This window comes from Ictidomys tridecemlineatus, chromosome 6 (genome assembly GCF_052094955.1).
Source record: "Ictidomys tridecemlineatus isolate mIctTri1 chromosome 6, mIctTri1.hap1, whole genome shotgun sequence".
Lineage (NCBI taxonomy): Eukaryota > Metazoa > Chordata > Mammalia > Rodentia > Sciuridae > Ictidomys > Ictidomys tridecemlineatus.
Genome location: NC_135482.1, coordinates 82,746,758 through 82,773,302, shown reverse-complemented (window position 1 = coordinate 82,773,302; position 26,545 = coordinate 82,746,758). Strand labels below are relative to the sequence as shown.

Sequence of the window (26,545 nt, the reverse complement as noted above, 5' to 3'; positions counted from 1 at the left end):
TTTAATCCATTCATCTACCACAAATCAAAACTACTCTAAGATATCATCTCACTCCAGTCACAATGGCAGCTATTATGAAGACAAACAACAATAAGTGTTGGTGAGAATGTGGGGAAAAAGGCATACTCATGTATTGCTCGTGGGACTGCAAATTGGTGCAGCCAATATGAAAAGCAGTATGGAGACTCCTTGGAAAACTTGGAATGGAACCACCATTTGACCCAGCTGTCCCTCTCCCCAGTCTATACCCAAAGAACTTAAAAACAGCATACTACAGGGACACAGCCACATCAATGTTTATAGCAGCACAATTCACAATAGCCAAACTGTGGATCCATCATTTTTTTTCTACCTGTTCATCTTTTATATTCTTTGCCACTGAGGGTCATTCTTGACCTAGCAGCCTGCTTGCTTGTCTCTGTTCTGCATTGACACGGTGCCCTGCACATTCCTATATCATAAAACTTATCATATTTTATCTTACTCACTATTATTTCTCTCCAGTGGGCTGTGATATTCTTAAGGAAAAGGGCCTGGTCTTATTCATTTCTGTATTCTTAGAGCCAGAAACAAAACTTGGTTCATAAAATAAGCTCAATAAATACGTGTTGAATCTGGCTGATTAATGACATATATCTGTTTGTTAAAGTTAAGCAAGGGCTCAATAAATTCTGTTTCCACCTCTATAAAGAGGAAAGGTGAATAGAAATTAGAAATCAGATGATAATTCCCAGAAAAAATACTTTAATGTTTTTTCTTGCTTGCCTATGATTATTGATGTGCGTATATCCCTTCTGGTAGGTTCTAAGTGATTTGGGCAACAGCTATATGGCAGCCCAACCTTAGTGATTGTGAAATACATGAAATGGTACCAATATAGAGTATTTTGGGTACAAATTTATAATTTGCTACAAATGCAACTTCTCAGAGACCAATTAACATATGCCCATTAGTTTCCAAAAATTTAAAACCCTTTGTATGCAATTCTATTAAAAGTATTCCATAGAATAACAATACTGCCAACCAAAGGCAATCAATTTTCTTAATGATGGACTCTTTTGCCACATTTGTTATTATGCCCTGCCATGTATCCTTTTATATAACATTAAACAACAACAAACACAGCATCCAAAGAAGAAATAGTATTATTATTATTATATGTTCTGGAAAAAAAAAAGGTAAAAAAATCGTAAGTTCCTGGACTGTTTGGCACATCGTGGAGAGATGTCACAGTAAGAAATCTAATTTAAACCCTAATTAAAAACTGAAAAACAGGTACGAAGATATTCAAGGGCTATGCCTTATGACATCCAACTTGACTATTGACAGAGACGCTCACAACAGTACTTGAAATTAGCTGATGTCCCTATATAGTATGATCCAGAAAACTAAAAACAATCAATATTAGTAATTATGAGAGTCTGAACCTGCACAGCTGCCCTGAATGTTAACAAGAATGATATTGTAGGTAGGAAACCCCTGGTCCTAGAACTACTTGTAATCCACATGAAAATAATTGCCAAAACAGTAGCAATTATTTTATATATGGGAGGGAAATGATGTCTATGTTTTGCATGCATAGTTAGTATAGAGTGCCAAAAGAATTCTGCCCAAATGAACACTTATTAGGCTATTATCACAAATAAGAAAACCATGCCTGGGATTGCTTATCAACTACCATAATGACTGGTTTTGGTGAGTGTCCCCCTAAAGGGGACATGTGCCTGTGTGTTAAGGTTTGGTTCTCATGTGTCACACTACTGGGAAGCAGTGGAATCCCTTTTTTTTTTTGGTCCTGGGGATTAAAACAAGGGGGAGTTTTATCACTGAGATATATATATATACAGCCTTTCATTTTTTATTTTAAACAGTCTTACCAAGTTGCCCAGGCTGGCCTTGCACTTGTGATCCTCCTGCCTCAGTCTCCAGAATGCCTAGGATTACAGGTGTGGCTCACCATGCTGTCAAGGTGGTAGACTCTTTAAGAGGTGAAGCCAGTGGGAGGTCTTCAGTCATTGGAGGAGCATGCCTTTGAGGATATTGGGACCCCAGCCCCTTTCCTCTTCCTCCTTTTCAGGTGCCAGCCATGAAGTGAACAGGCTTCATTCTGGCACATGATCCCCACCATAATGGCTGCCTCACCATAGGCCAAAGTAAGGGGGCCAGTGGATCATAGAGTGAAACTCCAAAACTGTAGGCCAAAATAAATCTTTCTTCTTATAAGTTGATCATTTCAGGAAGTTTGTCAGAAAAGCTAACACAATAATATTAAAATATATAACAAAAATGTAATACAATAAGTGAGCAGATATATGTATATATATATTGCAATATAATAAATAGATAGGCCAAGTGCAGTGGTGCATGCCTGTAAGCCCAGTGGCTCAGGAGGCTGAGGCAGGAGGATCATGAGTTCAAAGCCAACAGTGAGACCCTCTCTCTAAATAAAATACAAAATAAGGCTGGGGATGTGGCTCAGTGGTTGAGTGGCCCCTGAGTTCAATCCCCAGTACCTAAAAATAAATAAACAAATAGGCAAATATAGATATTATACATATATATGTGTATATGTATATTTGTGGGGGTGAAGAAGGAATCAATAACACTGGCAGAGAGTTGGCCTTGTGAAAGAATAAAAACATCCTCCAAAAGTGAATACTGCTAAGGAGAGGTAAGGATTCCTTCATTATTTGTTGGAGATAATCATGCACCTCCTTATCAATCATGATACATCTGTCATTCAGTTAAATATAAATGCAACTAAGTAGGAGTAAAAACATATGTGTGTGCATTTATACACAAATACACACACATATACCTACAACAGAGTCTTTGGAGAATATCATGCATTTTTAAATCCAAAAATGAGAAATAAAGATGACAGATTTGAGGTTTCCATTTTTGCTGGCATCCTTTATTAAAACATTTCATATTTATCTTCTTACCATGAGGATTTTAATGTTCATTAATGTTGATATAGATACATATGAAATATATATCAAGAAATGGTTTCTGAATGATACTGAACAATAATTATTCCTTGGTACTTCTGTGTTCTACTTTTACTAATTGGTAAAACTGTGACACAGCAACTTGCTGCTCAAAGATCACAAAGTGAGCTGGAGCCTGAAGTTAGAATAATTGCCTTATGTGTTTAGGCTAATAATTGTGCAATGCTTTCAAACCGAACACCATTCCCATTTGAAGTAGAGATAAATGAGCACAAGAAGGTAAAATTAAAGTTTTACCTATTCTTGTATATATAATGTATATAAACCCCTCTGTTTTCAAAACACCTGGGGTATTCTTTTTCCATCTAATTTTGTGATCCTGTTATGTGCAAAGTTCAAGTTTAACTAGTGTGGTATTATAGAGATAAAATATATTTTGTTTTTTTAAAGCAAACTGATTTCCAGAAATTGGAGAAATTAAATCAATTATAGCCATGTGATTAATATGAGGTTAAAAAAAAAGCGGGGGGCAGGATTACTAAGAATCACATTTGTTTTGGTGCCACCAGGAAAAGAATCATGTAGACATATACCTGATAAAGAAAGGTCTTAAAGAATGAATAAGGCAGAAAGGAGAAAGGAGAGGATTGCATGAGAATGTCCTTCTGCACAAAGAGAGGGATCCGCATGAACCAAGTCATGGAGGATGGTAGGAAGAGTTAGGATCAGAAAGAGAATTTGAAGCCATACTAAATGTTTAAGTGGAGAATACTGCCATGGGTGGAACTGTATCCAAAGCAACCCAAAAAAAGATCCACTCACATCCTAAACCCTTGTATCTATGAGTATGATCTTATTTGGAAATAGGGTCTTTGTAGCTGTAATCAAATTAAGATGAGGTCATTTTGGAGTAGGGTGAACCCTCACCCATTAACTAGTGTCCTTAGAAGAGGAAAATATGGGCTCAGACAGACACATGAGGAACAGAGTCATGCGACAGAGGAGACTGGAGTGATGAGCACCTCGGAACACCAGCATCACTCCATACACTAGTGACTTCACCCAAGGAGTCGGTAAAACAAGTCAAGTGGGGCCAAGAACAGCCAGCCAACAACACAACTGGGAAGGGACAAAGAAAGACCCTTCCCTTGAGCCTGCACAATACCATGGGCCTGCCAACCCCTTCATTCAGGACTTCCAGCTCCGAGCACGGTGAGGCACTGGCTGCTGTTTAGAGCTACCAGTTTGTTCTGGTTTGCTAGGGCATCCCTAGAAAGCCAGCACAAATACGAACCATAAAGGGATTCTCCTCTTAACTGTGACAAGATGAAATGAGACTGTCTTCACCATCCCTTTCTCTGATATTAATAAGCGAATTGTGGATTACAGAAGATCCATTTGGGAATGGTACCATCTGTCCAGAGCTGCTCTCAAGAGTTCCTTTATATAGAACACGGCCCAAAGAAGTAATGATTCTTCCAGAATGTTGATGCCAGAATCACTAGTCTGTTAGGAGTAGGGTCAAAGTCATGTTAAGAAGAAGAAAAGGGCTTTCCCACACGAGACTGAACTGTGTGGTCTCAGCAGGTCTCAGTCACATGGCAGGGGGGTCACTTAGAAGGAAAGTAGCTTCAGGCACTTCTGGTAGAAAGGAACACATTCCTCCCACCTGCCAGCAGAGCCTGGATGGCAGGAACGCTTGGCTGCATCCAGCAGAAGTCTGAGGTTAAAAAACGGCAGTGAGCAAGGACCCTTCTCAAGGAGGAAATGTGGAGTTCCCTAAAAGATAGAGGTGAGACCACAAGAGAGGTGAGGAGGAGAAGAAGTGAGAGAAAGGGTGGGGAAGGATATTAAAGACAAGATAGGAGAAGCAGAGGAAGGCCCTGACTTTTCACGAAAGAGTACAGTGGAAGGGATTAGTTGGAAACAGTAACTAATCTCATTCTTAAAAAGGTATTTCTCATCCTTTTTTCCTTTTCCAGACTTACTTTTCCCTAGTCAAACACAGTTGTCCACATTGCCTTGCGTAGATTTGGGGTTGCAACTGGCATAGGACAGAGACAAATGACGTTTTTCTGGACTTCCAAACTAAGCTCTTGAGAATCCAAAGAGAAAGCCCCAAGGACAGCATGCAAGAGGAAAGGGTGGCCGTGGATGAGAAAGAGAAGGATCCTTCTGAGAAATTTGGTTTGACAAACTTTGGAAAAAGACAGCTGTGGTCTGGGGCTGGGGCTCAGTGGCAGAGCACTTGCCTAGCATGTGTGAGGCACTGGGTTTGATCCTCAGCACCACATCAATAAATACATGAATAAATAAATAAAAAAACTTATTATATCCATTTATGACTAAAAATATTTTTTTTAAAAAAAAGCTGTGGATGATTCCTGGACCAAGAGAATAAAAGGCCAAGACCCAAAGGCAAGTATGAAACCTCAGACATCTCAGACTGCTTTTTTCTCATCTCTCCCCCCCCCCCACACCCCTATAGGGATATACGGAGGAACTGGTCCTTCCCTTCCTCCAAGCACAATTGGAGAAGGGACCCTGGAACACCAGCATTAGTCTGTACACTAGTGCCTTTACCCAAGGAGTATAATACATAAATAATTCCACCATGAGCATTAGGGATCAGTTATTAGTTCCATTATAGCAATGGCCAAACATAGACAAAGATATGTGCAAAAAAAAACCAAGGAATTCAACAAAATTTTTTTAAAAAATGTTTTTCAACTAACTCCTGATTTTTCAGATGAACTAGACTGCTACTCATTAATACCTGTCTTATATTTTAGCTAATCAGTAATTAATTAGTGATTATATGAAATAAATGGCTTATGATGTAGGGCAAAGCAGGAGAAAATAAAAAGACAAAGACAATGACCCTCAAGAAACAATCCATTCTTAAAAACAATTTAAGGCAGTTTTCAGTAAGTAAACTATCTTTGTACTAAGTTTCTGACACGAAGCTTACAAAGTGTTGTGATGGAGAGTGTAGCTTTCTTACTGATTGTTAATGCTGTTTTTAATAAAAATGTGTTTCTAGGGCTGCTGCATAGGAATCATCTAGAAACTGTTGGAGATGCAAGTCCTTAGGCACCTCAGACCTTCCCAATCAGAAACTCCAGGGGTGGGGTTAAGGGTGCAGCCATCTGCTTCAATAACGACTGCCTAATAGTGGATCTTATCATCAGAAGCAATTTGGATTCTGGACCAAAAATCCACCATTCTCTTAATAAATTAAACATAAAAGAATCAATGTTTTTAAAGGAGTTTTTTCCTTTAAAACATAAGAAAAATGCAAATATTTAGAAAATCTTTACTGTAAGACACACTTTTTAAAATAAAAAGTTGAGCCAGACATATAAAATGTTTTGCACTTAATTTTTAAGAACTAGTGATCACTAGTAACTACAGATTTCCAAATTCATGTTGCTCTTTTGTAAATACTTCTGTACTAAAATGGTAAAAATTACTTTAATCACATTAAAATAAAATTTTAGTTTATAAAATATATATTAAGTATGTTAGTTTATTAGTTGGTTTATTTTCATGAAAAGACTACATGAACAAATTTTTGACTTGTAAACCAAGTCTTCCCCCTACAATTATTTAAGACAAATTCATTCTTTATTTCCAGTTTTCAACTAAAACAGGTAATATCTTTTCTGACTACTAGACTTTAGAACTTACTTACAATTTTATATTTTTATGCAAATTTTAATGAAGCATAATGCCTAATTCCTTCTGATATCAACAAAATAACTTAGATTAATAATTCGGAATTAATAAAACTACATGAAAACAAATAATACATGTAGGTCATCTTATCTGAAATCAGCATTTTAATATTGCAAATTTGTTATTGTTGCAGTGTTCTCTTCACAAAACTTAAAAATGTTTTAAGATGAGAAAGCAAGAGCATTAACATGCAATTCTAGCATGTGTGAGGTTATCCAAAGACAGATAAACATTATTAAGAGAAAGCAAGTGATCTTTGAGAACCCCTCAAATGACAACACTTGGAGCTTTTGCTTTTTGATTTGTAGAATTGATGAAAGAGGTAAGTTTCTTCTACCTTATTTCTTTCTGATGTAACTAAAGACAAATCTTTGAAATTCCTAGGCCTCTCTCTTTCCATATAGGAAATAATGCATTTTCTACAGATCCAGAGATGAGAGGATACTGTTACCTGAGCTGCTTCTTTAGCATCCTTAAAAAAGTTTGCTGGCTAGTTCCCACCCATGTCCCCTACCTAATAGTTCTTCAAATGTGGTCTGAGAAATACTAACGAATCACAAGAACCTTTCTCCATAGTAATTCTCAAGAGTGATGCATGGGTGTGAAATATTCTTTATTTGATGTTGGTGTGTCACCCTCACTTCGAATACAAATCTCAGGTCAGGCATGGTGACACAAGCCTGTAACCCCAGAGGCTCGGGAGGTTGAGACAGAAGGATCGTGAGTTCAAGGACAACCTCATCAAAAGCCAGGTCCTACTCAGTGGGACCCTGTCTCTAAATAAAATACAAAAGGGCTAGGGACGTGGCTCAGTGGTCAAGTGCCCCTGAGTTCAGTCCCCTGTGCCCACCCCAAATACTTAAGTCTCAGAAGGATAGGGATTTTGTTTTGTTAACTACTGTACTCCATGCATCTAAAACCATATCCAGCACAGAACAGTTGCTTAATATTTATTGGATAGATGGATGGATGGATGGATGGATGGTAGGAATAGAGTATTTTTTTGTATGTTTTGTTTGCTTATTTGTTAATTCATTTAAGTGGTATATGTGTTTTACATTCCAAAAAGGACTTATTTTTAGAAAACAATAAGTTGTCATATTCTATGTAAATGGGAAAAATATTTTAATTCCTATTTCTGGAATAAACTAGACATCTACTTACAAAACTAAATAAGAAGGATGGCTTTGCTTATCTTTTCCAAAACATTCTGATTCTTTCACTGTTTTAGTTGTTGCATTTTCTAGTTGTTGCATTTTCTTTGAAGCAATCACCAAGAGGTAAAGAAAGCAATATTTTTGGGGCCTTTGACCCATTAAAATAATTTTGTGGTTGACTGAGAAAACTTAGAGAGCCTTTGCTCTCCGAGTAATTGCCGTAGCGAGTGGACTTATTTATACTGAGAAATTATTTCTGGTTCTACTGCGGACCTTTCATAGCAATGCATTCAAGTTTTTTGACCTTCTTATGTCTCATTTGCCTACCTGTGAAGTAACAATAATATCTACAATAATCTCAGAAAATTGCTGGAGGATCAATACTCCTAATGCTCTTAGTTTCCCAACCAACATGGCTCAGAGAAGAGCCCTGGATTACTATCCTCTCCATGAGATACCTCTTCTAAGAATGAGTCAATTGCTTTGGGGTTGCTCATAGTCTTGACAAAGCCACTTTAAAGTGGGTTAATTAAAGGCTCGAAGTTAATAATGATGAGTTCTACAAAGATTTTCCCACTGCTCAGGAATCCAATGTGAAGTGCAGAAATTAGCCAGATGTAAATCGGGGGTGGAATATGAAGGGCTGAGAAGAACCACTGCGAGATAATTTTCAGGAACTTTAAACTGAATTGCTTGAAAGCATTTCAACCGTAGGTTTCTTCAGCTTTCTATTTCTGCATCACGCCAGACTGAGAAATATCATGCCATTGCTTCTCTATGTTTAACTGTCTAACGGCTGCTAAAAAAAAAGGTCAGCTTTTGTTCGACAGAGTGGTTTCTAAAGGGAGAGAATTACTGCTCAAATGAACTTCTGCATTTCAAAGGCAACTCTAATAAAGGAGGGAAATGAGGTGGCAAGGTGAATCTCAACTCCAAGTAAGGATTCAGATCAGTTGAGTCAAACTGAAAAGAGACAAAGAAGTTTAAACAGATGCATTCTGATATTTGCTCATTCTGTGACATCCAACACCCTCTTAAATGTTACCTAATCATCCAGAAGTTAAATGACCCAGGTTGCAAATGAAAAGACCATGGGAGGGCAAGTCACAAAAGAAGGAGAAGAAAGAGAAAATTTAGGCGAGTTCACATAGCAAAACTGATTTACCTTCCTTAAAAAATGTAGAGCTAATTGATAAAGAAGGCATTTAAGGATATAGGCACTGAACATAAACATATAGGTAGTAAGATACTGCCTGCATTATAAGTTTCTTTATTATTATTATTATTTATTTTTATTTCTTATATACAGGACAATAATGGAATGCATTACAATCATAATTATCCATTCACAGCACAATTTTTCGTATCTCTGTATATAAAGTATGTTAATGCCAAATGATGCCATTATATGTGAGCTCTTTTATTTTTTTTTTGCATTATAATTCTTAATACACCTTTATACCACAATTTATCATACTGCATTATAAGCTTCTTTGTTACAATGTAATGAGGTCATGAATTATCTGTAAATGAAAATATTATTATCATTGTTAGGTCCATAAAGTACTTTATGTATGATATTAACATAACATAAATACTCTCTTCTGAACCAAAACAAAAAAAATACTTTTTTAAATTTTATGCCACCATGAGATAAATTCAATGATTAATGTGTGTCTGGTATGTTCATTCTAAAATATTTAACAAATTTTTGGTGTGTGCCAAGTAATGCTCCAGGCATTGCAGTTATAAAAGCAAACGAAACAGACAAAAGCTCCTGTCCTCAGGGAACTTTCTGTTGGTGGAGGAGACACAAATAAATGCGCATTCTACTAAAATATGAAAGTTCTAAGAAGAGAAGAGAGCAGAGGATGGGAGTAAGGATCAGGGATGCAGGTGAAGCCTGCTATTTAAAATCACATGGTCACAGACCATTTTCACAGAAATTTAAAAGACGGAACCAACAACAAGTTCAAAGACCCAAGGTGGGATTACGGTTCTTGGTTTCAAAGCGCAGCCATGAGACCAGTGTGGCTTGAGCAGAGAGAGTAAGGAGGAAAGCACCAGAGAAGTGAGGGGGAGGGCCCAGGTCATACTTCGAGGCTTTTGAAGTCAGTGTGAAATTTGATTTCTGCTGAGAAACTGGAAGTATTCGAAAGTGTTAAGCGGAGAGGTAACATAATCTGCATTATATTTTTAAGGGTTCTTTGTGGTTACTGTGTTCGAGAAAACAACTGAGGAATGCACAAGCAAATGAAAGAAGAACAGTCAGAAGCCTATGGCAGTAGTCCAGTTGGGAGATGATGGTAGTCTGGACCAGATGATCATGCAGAAAGCAGGCAGATTCTGGAACACAGAGATCAAGAGGGACGATGGCAGAGATGACTAGCGAGTAGAGCGTCCCAGTGGTTAGCACCACAGGCTCTGAACAGACCTGGGTTCAAATCCCAACTGTCCCATTTGTTCACAGAGCAACCACTGGCAAGTGGTTTAGCTTTTCAGAGCTTTCACTTTTAGCAAGTGAGGGTTACTAAGAACGCTTCCTTAATATCTACCTCAAAAAGTTACTCTGATATTCAGATGAGACACCGTACCTGACACGAAGAAAGTACTTGATAAATATGAACTAAAATAATAATAAAAAAAAGAAAGAGCAATCAGGAGGCTGACGAGGGTCTCTCCAGCCAGACCCATGAGCACACACTGTGGCTCACCAGAAGCCATGGAAATGCTGAGTGAGGAGATGGGCACCATCGGTTGGCATTTTGGAATAATTGCTTTGAATTCTTTGAAGAGCGGATTGAAAAAGGCACTTCACTGGAAACAAAGAGGAGACTGCCTTAGGTGCCTGGTAAGAGCGGATGGCAGCAGGGAGTGGAGGAAGTGAGTGGCTGCGGGAGGCAGGGGAAGTGCTGGCTGGCTCCATGGGCAGTGTGGTGAGGGGGTGCGAAGGTCCAGGGCAACAGCAGCCTGTGGCTGGACAGCCCCTGAGTGAACAGGCCACTCAATGAGGAAGTGCTCAGAGTGATTCTGGAAAGAGGCGAGGATGGTTTCAAGACTAAGCCCCCTGCCCTGCAGTACACTCAGATTATATCCTACAGGGAGGAGAAAGTCAGGCCCCCAGGGGAAGCAGGAAGAGCCCACTGCCTATCACCACTGCTCCCGGAAGCATTGATACTTTCTGGATGTGTGTATTTACATTATAACTTGGGAAGACTTCTTCCTTAGTTTTCATCAATGTCAAACATGTTCGAGTGACCAACCGAAACTATAAAACTAAATTAACTATAAGGCCGTTCTAGAATCAGTAACACCATTAATTACATGGGGGGTGATGGAGGGGAACAATTTCAAGGAAAACTTGCCCAAAGAAATTGTTTTCTGTTAAAACTGCATAGACATGTGTTTGTTTATTCCTTTTGGAGCTCATTTGTGGACCTTCTTGCAGCATCTACTTAGGATCTGAACCCTGGAGCTGCCTGAATTCAAGCCCTTCCCTCCCCTAATGAGCTTAGGGAGGGTTGATGGACCTCTCCTTTCAGCTTCAGCCTCGCCATCTGAGCGTGAAGTCCTCCCTGCAACTCCCAAACCCACTGACATTTAATTAGCACTGTCGCTGGGATCCTGAAGCATGCCTTACTAGATGAGAACCATAAAGTGTCAAGCAGAATGGGTATACGTGAAAACAAATACCTAGTCTGGCAGATAAAGATCTGCTTTTGCAAACTGGACCCTCTGAGCATTTCCAATTAGCTCTTTTCAGGTTCTGCTTTTAGGTAATGGCACTGTGCTAAGGGAAAGCAAATATAAATATGAAGGAGTCTTAGGAAATCTTGGAGGGAGAACATTTTAAATAAAGTGCATGAGCGCACCCACCCCACTTCTTCTGAAGAACCATCATGGTATACTGATGGCATAAAGTTGTCCTGAGTGACAGCAAGACAATTTGAGTTGCCGTGCCTCTAGTGTTATCTCATTCTCCCAGGCCCTCTGGGTTTTAGAGCTGAAATTTTGCTTTCATTCTGCTTAAGGTAGGGATCAGAAAAGCACACCCTGGCTGAGCTGCTTTGAGTCATTGCTCCTCTGACTCTCGTGCACCTTTTGAAGTACACCTGCATTTCCAGTCATCATCCACAGTTGCTCTGTTCACTGCTATTAGTTTGGGTGCCCACCACTCAATTCAGGTTTCTCTTTGTAGAACTGCTAAGTGTCACAGCCAGGCCCAGGCTGACAAGTGTATTTTGTGTATTGAGTTATTCAGGGCCAATGGTCCCACCCTCCTTTGAGAGTCTCTCTCCTCCCTTACTTTTAAATCTCATTCCCTCAGAACTCTCATTTCAACCCATTTCTGTGGTTTCCTCTCCTCCAGTGCTTTCCTTTAACTTTTGATACTACTCTGGGCTCCGTTCTCGATGTTCTACTCCTCTGATTCCAACTGCTTTGCTCTGGAAGTCTCGTCTCTGCTCACTAATGTTCCAAGCTTAGCTGTCATTCCTGAGAATGAAGTATACAGAGTCCACTGCTTGTGGTATACCTCCAACCCAATGTCTCAATAGCTCCTTAAATACTGAAGGTCTAGAACTAAGTTTCCTTCTCCATTTCCCCTCCAACCTTCTCTTTCCCTGGTCTTGCCCACCAACCAACTCCATGCCTAGAAGCTATCCAAGACTCTTACATCCGTTTTGCTCTCCTTAAGCCACTCCTGTGGTCATTAAATGAGCTAAACATGAAGTGGAGCTAGACTTTAGAGAGGGTAGTGGAGAGATAGCTTCTCACTGTATATAGGGCTAAGGCCAAAACCCTTGGCAAGATCTACATGGCCTCCTGATCTGACCCTGCTCATCTCCTCAGCCTCCTCACTTGCCCTCTTCCTGGGTCTCTTCTTGTTTTGTCATTACAGACTTTGCATCTAAAGATGTTGTAGATTCTCATATTGTTTTATGGGGTCAGTGTGTACACACATGACCAACAGGGAGACAGCTATGGTTTTTATTCATGAACTTTAGTGTAAGCTATTTTTTTGGGAGGGGCAGATATTTCCTTGTTGATAGACAGAGGTCGGTTTAATTTCTGAGAAGGGGTTGGGTTTTAGCAGAAATAAAATGAATAACAATCAGGTCAGGATGATACCAGGAAGGTGGAAAGCACAAAAGGAGAAGGAAGGGAAGGAAAGGAGAAGAGGTTATATGTGGGTCAGGTGATCAGGCCCGGTCAATTAGGGAAGGAAGCTGAGAAGGGCAAAAGTCTGGAGTAGCTTTTTTTTTGAAACTGTGGTCTGCAGACAACTCAAATAAAAATATCTTGGATGCATGGTAAAAAGTGATCTTGGGTCCTACCTTCAATCTATTGAGAGACTCTGCAGACAGAGTCTAGGAATTAGAAGTGAACTACATTTGAGAACTTCTGCTTTAGACCTCAATATAGAACACAGCGTTTCCTCAGTTGTCCGTCAGATGTAAGTGGAAAACTACCTTCGCCCCTAGCTAGTTTTCTTTTGTTTGTCCTGTGGCTTTGCCCTCTAGATCCCTCTCATTGCAATCACTCTGTCTTCACTTCCCGGATTCTGCTTCCATTCTGCCAGGTTCATTCACATTCCTGATTCATACTGAATTCGTTTGTCTTCTCCATCTAACGAATGAGCATAAGCCTGCCCCTATCAACGAGTTAGTGAATTCTCATTTATCAGGCTCTTGCTGTCCACGGAATACTTAAGTCATACAACCAGAGGAATGGAAGAAAGGACCTCCAGTGTGTTCCTTTTATCCAGTCAAAAATTCTAAGCGTGTGTGTGTGTGTGTGTGTGTGTGTGTGTGTGTGTGTGTATGCGTGCACATGCGTGCCTGGGAGCTCACGTGAGCATGGTATGTCTCACTCATAGACAAAGTGAATTAAACTTTATAAATACAAAGTTGAAAAACACTTAAAAGTAAGTGGTCCCATCAGTTCTGATTCACAAGGATATTTCAAATGTGGGGAATGGGAATTTTTGCCATTGAGAAGATTTTAAAAATCATCTAAAGCAGAATCTGGCAAACCATAACTCCCGGGTCAAATCTGTTCTGCCACCTGCTTTGTAAAAATGAAGTTTTATTTGGTAAACACAGACAAACGCCTGTGTTTACACATTATCCGTAGCTGTTTTGGCGCTAGGATGACAGAGTTGAAAATCTGCAACAGAGACAGTATGGTCTGAAAAGCTGAAAATATTCACCATGTGGCACTTTCTGAACCCCTGATAAACCAATCCGCAAAAGTTTTCAGGTCTCATAGGGCAGACAAAAAAATGTATAGATATGGATAAATGCCATATAGATAGATACATTTCTAGAAGATGTCTTTTGAACCAATCCATTTTATATCCCTAAAACTGATCTTTCATTGATAACATAAATCATAAGGGGCTTTCCAGAATTTTCTCCTACTATATAATTTCAGATAATCACTTCGTTGTGAGGTGAAAGGGAACCTTTTTTTGGTCTGTTTTTTTGTCTGGCTGAGGATAACTATTTCCCTTTCTGAGGTCTGACATTTTTTTTTAGTTCAACAATTTTATCTTCCAATATTATTTTGTTGCAATGGTCTATCACTTTACTGTGAGTAAATTCAGAAATTCAAAATGCATCAAAAATCACAAAAGACAAAGGCTGAGCAATCTTGTCACTAATTAGTAAGACCCATGTAACTCCATAATTCTCTTGGCTACTACATCAGGAAAAGCTATTTTCAAAAATCAGTCGATAGTCAATAGAGAGTTAGTTGGACCTCTGTTCTGCTATCCCATCCCCTCTGATGATTCTACCGTGTGTCTTCAGGATAATATGTCAGCTGAAGAGTTGAACCTTCTACACTTACATTTGAGATGGAAAAACAAGCCAATCAATATACATTACAGGCAGATATGTGAAGCACAAACAAAGACACACATATCCAGACTATTCCTCAGTGCTTTGACATAAGTGTTTTTTATCAGCTTATGTGTTTACTAATTGTTTTCACATTGGTTCCTTTATAATTGATTTATCTTTAAATGCTTGCTTAATAATGTCATGGTATAAATTAGTACATGAATAAAAGTGCAATCGTTAAAAGATCCTTTTAAGACCTGTAATAATGCTTTTGGGTTGGCAGATATTTTCTAATGCAGACTTCTCTGCCATTTTTTTGTTGCTAATGTGTTCAGCAGTTTATAAAATCATCAATGTCTCAATAATTTTATGGTAACATAAGTAAGAGCAAAGTACTCTGAGGAAAAGTTTGGACAAAATGTGTGCTACGTGACATGTCAATTAATATCTCTATGGAATTGTTTTTTGGTACTTAAAGTCCTCCAGAAGTTGCTGAAGTGCCCCTTCTCTGCCACTTCCCACAGCACCTCCCTGCCTTCCCCGTCGTTGATGCAATGTCCCAGAGAACCTGACGTGCACACACACCAAGCTAAATGCTGCCCCCACCCCTGTAACACTTACCTATTGTGAAAATGTTTTCCTCTTTTTTTTTTTGCTTATGTAAATCTTATCAATCCACAAACATTATCTAAAATGCAAGTCACTCCACAAAGTCTTATACAGCAATTCTAGTCAATCAATCTAATTCCTTTGTAATCATCTACAACACTCATTAACTATAACAATCACTCATTTACTTACTCAATCAACCCAAAATGTTTATGGAATCGATCACATGCTATGCACTGGAAGACATTTGTGAATAAAACCCAAATTATGCTCTTAAGGAGTTTGGAATCTAGCAGAGTCGGATAAGTAAATAGGCCACAAGAGTCCAGTTGATGTATATTCTGTGATATATCACAGTAAGCAATGATGTATCACGTGACAGACAAAATCCAGTCTTGAGTCAGAGTAAAAACATAAAGAACAGGCTCTGGAGTCCAAGTGTCTGGATTCGTCCCTAGGTGGTACACACCACGGGAGAAGCAAGATTTCCGTTATGGGTATGGTCAGTGTTAGTTGCTGAAAAAGACCCAAATAGGAGCTTGAGCGTCTGGTGTTCAGAAGAGAAGCCCATGCTGAAGATAAAAATGTGGGATTTATCATGGTACTGCTGGTTCTTACAGTCATGTGATTGAATGAGATCACCCAGGGAGTGATCAGTCATTAAAAAGCCAAGAGATCCAAGAATTGAGTCCTACAACACTATGGCCAGAACACTTCAGAAAGGAACAAGAACCAGTGAAGGAGACCGAGAAGAAGGAAACAGAAAGATCAGAAGATAGTGCTGTGTGAAAACTAAGTGAAGAAAGTACTTCAAGGGGAAGAGACTGACCAAGTGGGTCAAATGTTAGTGACAGGTCACATAAGATGAGGAAGAGGACAAACCATTAGATTTAGCAAGGTGGCAGTCACTGTAGTCCACGTAGAACTCACTGGTGGCATGGTGGGGATAAAAGTCTGGCAGAAATGGATTTAAGAAAGAAAGGAAAGAAGGAATTGGGGGTAACAATTATGTACATTCTTTTGAGCAGTTCTGCTATAAAAGGGAGCAGAATCTCAAGCCAGTGGGCTAGAGGCTTTTCAGAGAAGCAGATGAACATGCTTGAATACTGAGTGAATGGCCAAATGATTGAGTATAGAGTGAATTCAGTCTGCTCCTCAGACTTCAGGCTCTCTCCCTGACACATTCGGGCTCTTGTGCCCTCATCTTCCCAAGTATACTCCCACCCTGAGATCCCAGAGCACCCCAGATACACATCTTCCAAAGGACTTAATGAAATGTGATTGTTTTCTTGTCTCTCCTGTAATAAAAGGTGAACTTCATAAAAGTAGAGACTATGTCTCTTTTCTACACCCCATTCATCCCTATCCCCACATGCTACATGACTGGTGACCCTAGAACACACACATCAAGAGGAACAATCAAGGAGGGAGGTCAGTTCACTGAGGGAAGGGATCTGTCTGCTCAGTTCTTTATTCTCACAACTGAGAACAGCAGCCTTATCGAATACCTGGACAATTAAGCAAATCTATGTTTTCAACTCAAAATGATAAACATGATATTTTTAAAAGCGTTTTTTAATAAAGTTCACATATTGAAAAGCTTCTACATTATCAAAGTCCGTCCATGAAGTAAGCTTACGGTCTATTTTCACAAACACTGCTATATTTGTCATAGTCCAGAATTAACTATGTTCATTTGAATATAACTGAAGTGTTGAACATTATCCCTGAGGACTGGGAAAAAGCAAAGTGCAACACTTCATCTGGGATATTTTGCAGAATTCTTTTAGAAAACATTGTTCATGTTGTTGTACTATGTCTTCATATAAATTCCTTTTAGAACTAAATGCCAATAAACAGTTGGTTATTAATAAATAGCATAGGTATTAATTCACTATTTTTCATGCTCAGTTACCAAAAAAACTCAGATCTATCTCTGATAAACAGAATATTGGCCAAGATACTCAAAATACTTAGTTCCTCCTTTCTTTTTTAAGGTTTTTGATCTTACATATTCTAACAGTCTAGTTATACAAAAGCATTTCTCATTCAACCTCAAATTCCTTTTATATAGAGATGATGCATAAATATATGCACAAATATCTAGTAGATGATTAGTTATTCCATTCTATTACTTAAAACATAATCTAACCCAGTAAAAGAGGCATCATGGTCCAAATATACTCTAGTATTCATATAGGTCCCTGAAAACTTACTTTGCAAACATAGATACCCATCATAGTTTAGTAGATGAGCAAGCTGAAGTCAGATAAGCCAAGTGACATAAATAGCTCATAGGGAAAACACATAGTGCAGGGTGAATAACAGCTAAGCAGTCCCCACAATATCCTTGATACAATATTCTAGCTAACACATTACTGCACTCCAACTGCCTCTGCATGTTAAAAAACCCAGCTGTGTTTTCTACTTTCTGCACTACAAGCAATAATAAAGATGAAGTAATTGTAAGTTAGTTAAAACCCTTCAAAGATATTAGAGATGGAAGTTATGTATCCAATTACGAACCCATCCTTCTGCTTCTACAAATGAAGTAAATGAAGCAATGCTGATTACTACATATTAGCATAAGAAAATAAAAGCTGCAAAGAGGTGAAAAGCATAACTCTCTAAGGGAAACATTTTAAGTAATAGGAGTGATATATACATTACATATGCTTTCAGTATAAATTAAAATTCAGTTATTTAGAATAATTTGTATGCTTATCCCTTAAAATGAATATAGCTTAAGCAATGGCAGCTATGAAACAGAATTTTCAAAGAGAAAAAAAAAGTGGATTAATGGGGACTATCAGGACCAATATAAAACTTCTTCAGTATAACATAGAGAATCACAGTGCTTATAATGCCATGGCTATTCCTAACACCTGATCTCTCTCTCCTAAGTGTTAAGAAACAGATATTGGTTTTGGGTTCAGATAGGGTAATAATTCAAGGATCTGAAGTACACTAGGAAATGCTGTGCATTTTCTTTGGGAGGAGGAAAACCAAAAACTTAGAAGTCCTATCTGCAATTTCTAGCTTTCCTAATAAACTTTGTATTCAATGAATATAGCCGAGGTCAGAGCAGCAGAGGGAGGAGTCAGAGACATGGCAACAGCCTTATGCATGGCTAGAATTCAGATTGATGTTCTGATAATTATGTCAGTTAAAAACAAGTATATAACAAACATAAAATGTTAAGAAAAAAAAAAGATAATAATAATTGATTCCACTGAACCTGGCTTCATGATCCTTACATCGAGAGGCCAATTTCAATCCATTTTCGGGATTGTATTTTTTTATTGCTCCCACTAGCCATGAATTTGAGAGGTCATTTAAATGATAGTAACACAAAGATCAGTTGTTGCTCAGTGAAGTATATTTGGGTGCCAGTTAGAGGATTTAAATGATTACACCTAGGAAATTTTTCCATTACATTTTTTTCCTTTGTAGAAAAGTTTGTTGTTGTTTTAAATGATATTTCATGGGCACCCAGATTTGTGAACCTACTGCTAATTAAGTATGCAAGATCGATGTGCATGAGATAATTAAAGAACAATTCTAGGAAGATATATAGCATGAACAACTGTCAAAGTACGCATGTGGTTTGGGGCAAACATAACAAGTGTGAGAACTAAAAACAAAGAGAAACCATTGTTGGTTGGAAGTTATTTGGAAATGGGATAGGTAGTTCTCACTTCAGATTTTAAAGGAACTACATCAATACTAAAATACTAAATGAGGAGATATTCTATTAATCTCAGGAGGACAGCTTCATTTAAAAAAAAAAATAAGAAAAGTACCTAAGGAAGAGGAGAGATAATACAGAGCCCTAACTAATAGAATTTACAGAAAAGACTGGCAAAGAGTGACCTGTAAAATTAAAATAAAAGCATTCACAGTTAAATAAGATCCTTGACTGCCAGAATGCTAATATCAGTTTTGCAAGATGCTACTTACCTATCGCTGTTGTGGTTTAGATATGAGGTGTCCCCCAAAAGCTCATGTGTGAGACCATGCAAGAATTTTCAGAGGTGAACTGATTATAAGAAGTGTAAACTAATTAGTGGATTAAGCCACTCATATTGATTAACTGGGTGGCAACTGTAGGCAGGTAGGGTGTGGCTGAAGGGAGTAGGTCACTAAGGACACAACTTTGGGGTAATGAGAGAGCCAGCATTCTCTCTCAGCTTCCTGCCTGCCATGTCCTGAGCTGCTTTCCTTTAGCACAGCTTTCTGCCATGATATTCTGCCTCACCTTGGGCCCAGAAATATGGAGTAAGTCGACTATGAACTAAACCTCTGAAACCATGAGCCAAAATAAACTTTTCCTACATTGTTCTTGTCAGGTCGTTCGGTCACAGTGACAATAAAGCTAACAAAATCAAGTGCCTATCTTGCATAAAAGTGTTATCAGCATGCATACATTTTTACAGTTAATTGTTCCTCCATACTCTTCTTGAGTGTCTACTATACACAAGGTACTGTATTTAGCACGGGAGCAGAAAAATAAAAAAGAAGATGAAGAAAAGATTTGTGTTTATATAGAAAAAAATTATACATCAATAGCATAAATTATTAATTTTGATCATTGTACCAATGCTAACAGAAAAATATCTTTATTCAGGTTTTCTATTAAAATACTTAAACTATAAAATACCAAAGTTTTGTAATATATCATATACTAGTCATTCATTTGTTCATTTGTGCTAAATTTCTGTGATCAGTCATTGAGATATCAACCATGTTTACTAAATTCAAATTATTACAGTTCATCTCATAAAAAAACATGTGGGTATCATAAAAAATCCCTATGAATCATCTCAAAACAAAATTCTCCCTGCAGAGAAAGCCTTTGACAAAATTCAGCATCCATTAATGATAAAAATACTGAAGAAACTAGGGATAGAAGCTACTTCAACATCATAAAGAGGCTGTACATGACAACATTATAGTGAGTGGGGAAAAATTGAAAGAGTTTCCTTTAAAATCTGGAACAACCAGTGAACTGAATTTGGCCAAAGCAGAATGAGCTTGGGGATTCTTCCCAGAACTTCCAGATAAAAGACTACCCTAACCTGCACTTGATTTGGGCTTTGTTAGACACGAACAGAGATTACACTTGAGCCAGCCCAGACTTCTAATCTTTAAACCTGTAATGTAATAAATAAGCATTGTTGTAATCTACTAAATCTGTGCTATTTTTAATGCAACAATAGGAAATTAACATAATATCTTATAGGACTAAGTAGGTAATATCTGTAGAGTTCTTAATATTTGTAATTGTCAAGTTGTAAATATTCAATAAATGATAGCTCTTTAAAAAAAAATCTGGAACAAGCAAGGATTCACTCTCACCACTCCCATTTAATACCTGGCTTCAAATTATACTACAGGGTCATGATAATAAGAACTGCAGGGTACTGGCATAAAAACAGATGCACTGACTTATGGTACAGAATAGAAGACATCTATAGAAATCCACACATCTATAGTCACCTTCCTTGACAAAGGTACCGAAACATAAACTGGAGAAAAGACAGCCTTTTAAACAAAAGGTGCTGGGAAAACTGGTTATCCATATGTTTAAAAAAAAAATGAGGCTCAATCTTGATCTCTTACCCTGCACAAAATCCAACTCAAAATGGATCAAAGTTTAGTAATTAGGAAAGAAACTATAACTCTTAGAAGAAAACAGGGTCAACACTCCAACATATGGGCACAGGCAGTAACTTCCTCAATAGGACCCCTAAAGCTCAGGAGATAATGCCAAGAGTTAATAACTGGGATGACATCAAATTAAAAAGCTTCTGCAGAGCAAAAGAAACAATTAAGAATGTGAAAAAGAGAACCTATAGAATGGAAGAAAATCTCTGCTAGCCATTCTTCTGACAGAGATTTAATATCTAGAACATATAAAAAACTAAAAAAAACCCATCAAAAACAAATAATCCAACTAATAAATGGGCAAATGAACTAATAGACACTTCTCAAAAGAAGAAATACAAATGGCCAGCATATATATGAAAAAAAATCACTGGCAATGAGGGACATGCAAATCCCTACTGAGATTAGAGAAATGCAAATCCCACTGAGATTTCATCTCACTCCAGTCAGAATGGCAGTTATCAAGAATACAAATAATAATAAATGCTGGAGAGGATGTGGAGAAAAAGGAATGCTTTTACATGGTTTGTGCAACCAGCATGGAAATCAGTATTGTAGCTTTTCAAGACTAGACATGGATCCACCATATAACCCAGGATAACCATTCCTTGGTGTTTATCTTAAAGATTTAAAGTCATCACACTACAGCGATACATGCATACATACACACAGCACAATTCACAACAGCCAAACTATAGAACCAGCCTAGACAAATATCAACAGATGAATGGATAAAAAAAATGTGCTATACACACACAATGGAGTTTTATTTAGCCATAAGGAAAAATGAAATTATGTCATTTTTAGGAAAATGGATGAAATTTGAGAACATTATGTTAAGCAAAATAAACTAAACTCATAATGTCAAGTTTGTATGTTTTCTTTCATATGTGGAAGCTATAGGATAACAACAACAACAACAAAAAAGAAACGTGGTGCGGGGGAGAGGTCTCATGAAAATCGAAGAGAGATCAAGAGAGTAGAGGAAAGGGACCATGGTAGGGAGGAGAGGAGGGAAAGAAAAACCACTGGGGAATAATATTGGCAGAATTATATTATTATATTATGTACATGTATAACTATGTGCAACAACTATGTAATAACAGATCCCACCATATGTACAACTATAATGCACCAATGAAAAATATGGGGAAGAAAAACAACCAGAAGTTTCTCCCTGTAAAATATCTATGATGCGTGTTTGCAGTAACCGTTTCCTTTGCTCAAAATGTCCTCATCATCTCTTTTATTCTACAGGGTTCAGTTCAAGTATCTCCTCTTCTAGAAGTCTCTTCTGCCTCCTAGGGGAACAGCTTCTTGCACAGACTCAATTTTAAAACAGCACATTAAATTATTATATTGATTTCTCCATCTTCCTCTCTGCATTACATACAATTCATTGGGAGCTTCTTGAGACATTTTATTTATCTTTTTATCTTAGCAACTAACACAATGCCTGACATAAGAGGTGTTCAGTATATGTTCTTGAATGACTCTCTGATGGTAAATGAACCTGAGGTAATTTTATATGATCAATATAATATTCAAGAGCTCATAGCTGGCTTGGGGGGGGGGGTCCAGCTCCCAAGGACTTCTTTTAATCCTTGAAACATGCCAAGCTCATTGCCACTTTCAAGACACTTGTACACCACACCCCCACTTCAAACACTGACCTTTGTTACTTTTCTTAGATCTAGCTTCTGTTTAAGCTCATCACAGTAAACTCTCCAGATCAACCAGTCTCCAGCAGGCCCCACTGTCTTTCACCACTCTCCAGTCTCATCCCCAGCATCACCTATCTATCTGCAACTTTTTGGGTTTGTCTTCTCCCCTTCTTGGCTCCCAGGCAATATGGAAATTCCCTGAAAGCTGACCTGTGCTGATCATTTCATTGCTGCATCCTAGTATCTGGCACAGGGCTTGGCATTTAGTAAAAGCACTCAATACATCTATGCAATCGGATCAAAGAATGAATAAGGAATTTGGATCCTTTACTCCATGAGTGGTAAACTGAAAAGTTGCATTCAACTTGCTGGTGAGTTTTGTTTGGACTGCTCATTGTTTTAAAAAACCTTAAATGAGGGCTGGGGTTGTAGCTCAATGGTAGAGTGCTTGCCTCACACTTGGGTTCAATCATCAGTACCACATAAAAATAAATAAATAAATAAATAAAGATATTGTATCCATCTACAACTAAAAAATATTTTAAAACACCTTAAATGAGTTGCCAATTTTTAAAGGTTAGGATATATACATACATACATACATGTATATGTATATGTGTGTGTGTAAATTTCAAAATTCAGACTTTTTTTTTCAAATTATTGCAAGAACAAAACCAGGACCTGTAATCCCAATTGGCAAATCATCAGATGTGAATAATGGTTGCCTGCTTTGGGAGAGGATCATCAGACTATCCAGTCCCACCTGCCCACTCATTCACATGCCCCATCCCACCCTGTAGGTGGTCTGGATTCGGGCCCTGATCTCTTTTCCCAAAGCCTTCACTATGACCTATGCTCTCATATAATTCCCTGACCTCATGGATTGCTACTACATGAAATCTTAGAATATGCCTTTAGAGATGAATTAGCATCAAAACCTACCTTATTACTATTTCTCCATTAAAACGGTAAAGAATTACATGATTAAATAAAAAACTGGATACATTAGAAAATCTTTTATTAGAAGAAAAATCTGGGTAAGTAGTTAACAGATCTTAAGAGGGTGGAAGAAAACTGCCATTAAAATATAAAAAGTCAATGAATCAGGAAGTAGATATAACTATTAGTTATTAGATATAACTAATATGATTTGCAAAGGGTTATTATCCTTCATTAAAATTCAACAAGAAAAAAAATAAACCCTAATAAAGAAGGGACAAATACATTTTGCAGAAGAAATACAAGTGACCAAAGAACTCATTAAAAGATGGTCTGTTTTACTAGAAACCTAAAAGATGTGAATCAAAATGATATCCCCATTCATCTATCTTACATTAATTTATTCAACAAACATCTGTTGAGTTATCACTACATTCCAAACACTATCAGTTTAGCAAAGATTTTTTAAATGGTAATAATTTTAGGATTGAGTAAGTTAAGTACTTCATACACTGTGGAAAATAATTTTACAATATTCATCAAGAACCATAACACAGTTACTACTCCGTGACCCAGTAATTAAACTTCTTGGAATTTATCCTAGGAAAATAATCAGTGTGGCAGACAAAGATTAATGTATGAGGATGTTAATCATAGTGTAATTTATAATATCAAACACATTAGAAACGTAATGTCTAACAATAAGGAGTGATTAAATAAATTATGGTCCATTCAAACGATGCACAATTATGCAGACATTAAAATTATGTTTTCAAAGACCATTTATTGATATGGGAAAATGATCATGAAAAGTTTTAAAGCCTGAATTTTGAAAAGAATCTCATCTAACGAATTAAAGTGATATATTCTATGATTTGGGGCTTATTTTTGCTTCTTCCCGCAAGCTTGTTATCTGATACTTCTCCTGCAAGGAACATAACATTTCTCCATATACATCTAATTTCAGATGGGCATTAAATGAAGAGTCTCAGAGAAAAACACAGAAATTGCTAGAAGGAATGTGAGGAACAATGTGGCTCACTACAGGTTAAACATATAACAAAGTACTGAAGGATGCTCAAATGGTGGGCAGGGGCTTAACAGAAAGCAAGAACAGAGAAGAAGGAGGAAGAGGAAGGAAGTAGAATATAAAAGATCTAGACTACAGCAGAGAGAGAGAGAGGTCAGAGAGGCAGGAGGAGAGCCAGAGGAAGACAGAAGTCAAAAGGGACACCACTGAATGTTAAGGAAATTCTCTGCACAATGCCACAGTACTAGAACTTAAGAAATTCCCTTTTTGATGTATTTATAGTTTTATGTAGATCAGACAAGACACTTACAAGAAGCATTATTTGTTTCTTGTAACACCAACCACAGGAAGGGCCAAAAGGGATGTCATGGTAGAAAAAGCAGAACCATCTCACTGCCATGAAAAGCATAACAACAAAAACTGAAAGTCTGAGAGCACCAAAATAAACTGTCTGTACAAAAGATGATTATAGTAAAACAAGGAGGAAGCAGCATCTTGGTTTTGGAATTGCTGAACTGTGCAAAGGCAGAAACCAATCTGCACGGTCATTTGCATGAAGAAGCCCAAGGATCCCACATCCACAGTGAAAACAGGAAAAGCTGGATTCAACCAGACACAGCTACTCTGGCCACTCCTGAAGCACAGCTCCTCTGCATTTACTCACTGGTGCAGGAGGGGTCTGGACGACAGGCTTGTAAGGAACTCGGCAACCATGGTTGGCTTCCCATGATACCAAATATGACATGCCAGGCCAGGGACAGCCAAAGAAGCCACTTGTGAAAAGGTCAACAGAGCACAGGGGGCTCTTCTGTGAGTGAATGCTGACAATCTTTCATAAAAGACTGGTGGCAGGAAATCACCTCATAAAGAGTACATCTAAGGGCTGAGGTTATGGCTCAGTGGCAAAGTGCTTGCCTGGAACATGGAAGGCACTGGATTGGATCCTCAGCAACCACACAAAAATAAATAAAAATAAAGCAAAGGTATATATATATATATTTAAAGAATACATCTAAAAGGTGGTGAGGTGACAATTTCTTGTGTGACTGTAAGAAAATAAGCAGACAGTAGCTCAGCATTATGGTGTCAGTTATTTATAACTCGTCCTGTACTACTCCATCGCTACACAGGGGATCCATGTGGACTCTTCATTTAACTGAAAATCACCATTGAGTCTTTTTTTTCATATTTTCATTTTTTATTGATTGTTCAAAACATTACAGAGTTCATGATATATCATCTTTCATACCTTTGACTCAATTGGGTTTTGAACTCCCATTTTTACCCCAAATACAAATTGCAGAATCACATCTGTTACATACTCACATTTTTACATAATGGCATATTAGTGACTGTTTATTCTGCTACCTTTCCTATCCCCAACTATCCCCCCTCCCCTCCCCTCCCCTCCCATCTTCCTTCTCTACCTCCTCTGCTGTTGTTCAATTCTCTCCCTTTTTCCCCCTCCCCCTTGCCCCTCATAACCTCTTATAATGTTGTGTATCATTGAAGGTCTCCTACCATTTCCATATGCTTTCCCTTCTCTCTCCCTTTCTCTCCCCCCATTCGTCTTAGTTTACTGTTAGTCTTTTCCTCATGCTCTTCCTTCCTGTTCTGTTCTTAGTTGCTCTCTTTATATCAAAGAAGATATTTGGCATTTGTTTTTTAGGACTTGGCTAGCTTCACTTAGCATAATCTGCTCTAATGCCATCCATTTCCCTGCAAATTCTATGATTTTGTCATTTCTTAGTGCTGCATAATACTCCATTGTGTATAGCTGCCACATTAAGGCAGAAAGCCTTCAGAAATTTAGAATCTACTTGTTCCCTTCACTCAGTCCAGAGCTCTCTCTTTCTGAAGCCTGATTTCTTTTATGTACCTCTACCTTGTACTTTAATTGCTCTTCAAGCCACTACTTTTCCAACATTTTGTTTAGGGGAACTTA

General features: G+C 37.9%; 1 protein-coding gene and 1 long non-coding RNA gene across 4 annotated transcripts in view; one reads left to right on the top strand and one right to left on the bottom strand.

The window, feature by feature from the left end:
- Itpr2 (inositol 1,4,5-trisphosphate receptor type 2) overlaps positions 1 to 26,545 on the bottom strand; it is a 471,319-nt gene that overhangs the window by 105,494 nt on the left and 339,280 nt on the right. The window lies entirely within an intron of this gene.
- Positions 9,537 to 16,625, top strand: LOC144364897 (uncharacterized). The gene is made up of 2 exons (XR_013423005.1): positions 9,537 to 10,697; positions 11,295 to 16,625. It is a non-coding gene; the product is annotated as an uncharacterized LOC144364897 (long non-coding RNA).